Raw genomic sequence first — 2,394 nt, forward strand, 5'->3', positions numbered from 1 at the left:
GGTAATTTTATGTTTTAACTTGTTACAACACTTTTGGGTAATGCTGGGTAACTTTATGTTTTAACTTGTTACAACACTTTTGGGTAATGTTGGGTAATTTTATGTTTTAACTTGTAATTTTATGTTTTAACTTGTTACAACACTTTTGGGTAATGCTGGGTAACTTTATGTTTTAACTTGTTACAACACTTTTGGGTAATTTTATGTTTTAACTTGTTACAACACTCAGTAATGAGCTGAATAAAAAATTTGAGGCTAAATTGAGCTTTTCTATGATTGGTTAGTGAGATTAATTTCCACCTTGATAACATTTGTGTTTAAACTTTTTTGTGACTCGTATTATTAGAGACTTTTAGGTCACAAAGCTGGTGGGATCCAATGACTACATCTATAATTATGTAGTCAACACTATTGTTGGTTGATGATACTTTAAACGATATTCAAACACTGTTTAGCTGTAAATATGTGGTACATGATAAATGTGTAAGTTGTCAAATAATGGCATATTAACGCATAAATATCAGCTCGGAAACTCTCCCTATTAAACATAAAAGTTCCACTAATATCATAATTGCGAAAAACAAATACTGGATTAGATAATTTGAAACTTCGGATGTCTTTTCTACAGATTATGTATTTTCTTCAATATACAATGGACTATCTGTGCTGTTTCCCCACTGCTATCGAAAACCCCGGTTGTTAGCGTTATAAGCCTTCAGTCTTACCGCTGAGCACTACACCAAGAATGAAAAACAAAACAAAACATTGTTCTTAAAATTAAGATTACATAATAAAGACGTTGCCTTAGCAGTAGTTAAACAGATGCATAGAATTAGTGTTAGCATGTTACTGTACCTGGGTTTAGATTATTAATCACTGGTTCAGTGTCAACTTAAGCGATTAAACTTAGGCATAAGTTCCATTGATAAACGTGCCCGGTGTCTGTGGATCTGAGGATTTAACATTCGTGTCCCGTTACCGCAAGAACGTGCTCCGTTTTCTAGGGCCATGGATGCATTACAAGAATGAAGGTCAAACCCAACTATCGAGTCCAACAAGAGTAGCCCCAAAGTTGGCGGTGGGTGCTGTTGAACAGCTGTCTTCCCTCTCGTCTATCAGTTAAAAATTAAGGACTACTTTGCGCAGATAGTCCTTGTGTTGCTTTGCGCAAAAATATTAAAGCAAACTTTTTATATAAAAAGGCTTAAGTCGTTTAAAAATAAGATTCTCTAAGAAGAATATAGTGCGCAGGTTAAAAGATAGAACTTGATAAATGAATTCTAATATTACGTGCAATCTCTTCAAACTCTTGAATTCAACAATTTTCCTTTTAAACAATTTAAAAAAAAAGTAATACTGAGCTCAGATATGGGATGAACCATTACTTCTAATTCTCTAATCTGAGAACAGCGGACATAATTGGATCATTAGCTTTCGTTAGTCAGTAGTTTAGGGTTTCGTCTGTGAAGGTTAACATTAGCGTAAATCATTACACTGCTCACGATCTGATACTTTGGTAAACAATAATGGAGTAAAATGTCTCCGGAGGTATTGTTGCTGCTAGGTAACGCGTTATAGGTTAGGAACTTGAGATCTGTCGATGTCGTCGTTGCTAGGCAACACCGTTACAGGTTTTAAAGCTTCGGGAAACACTCGGGTTTCAAATCGTCTGTTAAATGGAAGATTGACTTTCTGCACATCCCATTTAGAAAAATTGTGATCTTTTATCCTTCTCTATAAGTTTAGTTTCAACAAGTGCTGACGAAGTGCTTTAATATCGTGTGAAACTAAGGCTATTGTTGTTTGTTTGAAACTGTGCATACAAATCTAAACACACTCGTATAACATTTTAAACTAGTAGACTAGAGGAAACGTAACGATTCCACAGTAACTCTTGGACTACTATCGTCTGATCGATAGTAGGATCTGACAGCCAAACTTCTAACGCGTTCACAGCGCCAAACTACGGAAAGCGATTTTGCTGCAACGAGTTGCAAACCAGGGACCATTGGAGTTACAGACTGGTATATTAGTCACTAAGCCACTCCCAGTACAAAAACTAGAGCGAAACCAAATTTTGAATTTCACAGTAATGTATGAATACCTTTTATACACGTTTAACAATTAACCAGCGCTTAACTACAAACAAACCTAGCTGGATGGTTCTACTTGGTGATACAAATCCCTATTCATGTTTTCCCTTTTAAAGCTATCAAATGGGACCATCTTATCTGTCAGAAAAATCACTAATACTGATTTGAAATGATTTAGGGTTCGATAAATGTTACAAATAACGTTATGCTATCTAGGCCTTCTTTCGTGTTTTTCTCATCAACAATTTGAAAACACTGTTTGCTTACAAACATTTTTTTTCATTGGATTCGATGAGCATGA

The sequence above is a fragment of the Limulus polyphemus genome, unplaced genomic scaffold (assembly GCF_000517525.1).
Source record: "Limulus polyphemus unplaced genomic scaffold, Limulus_polyphemus-2.1.2 Scaffold2986, whole genome shotgun sequence".
Taxonomy (NCBI): Eukaryota; Metazoa; Arthropoda; class Merostomata; order Xiphosura; family Limulidae; genus Limulus; species Limulus polyphemus.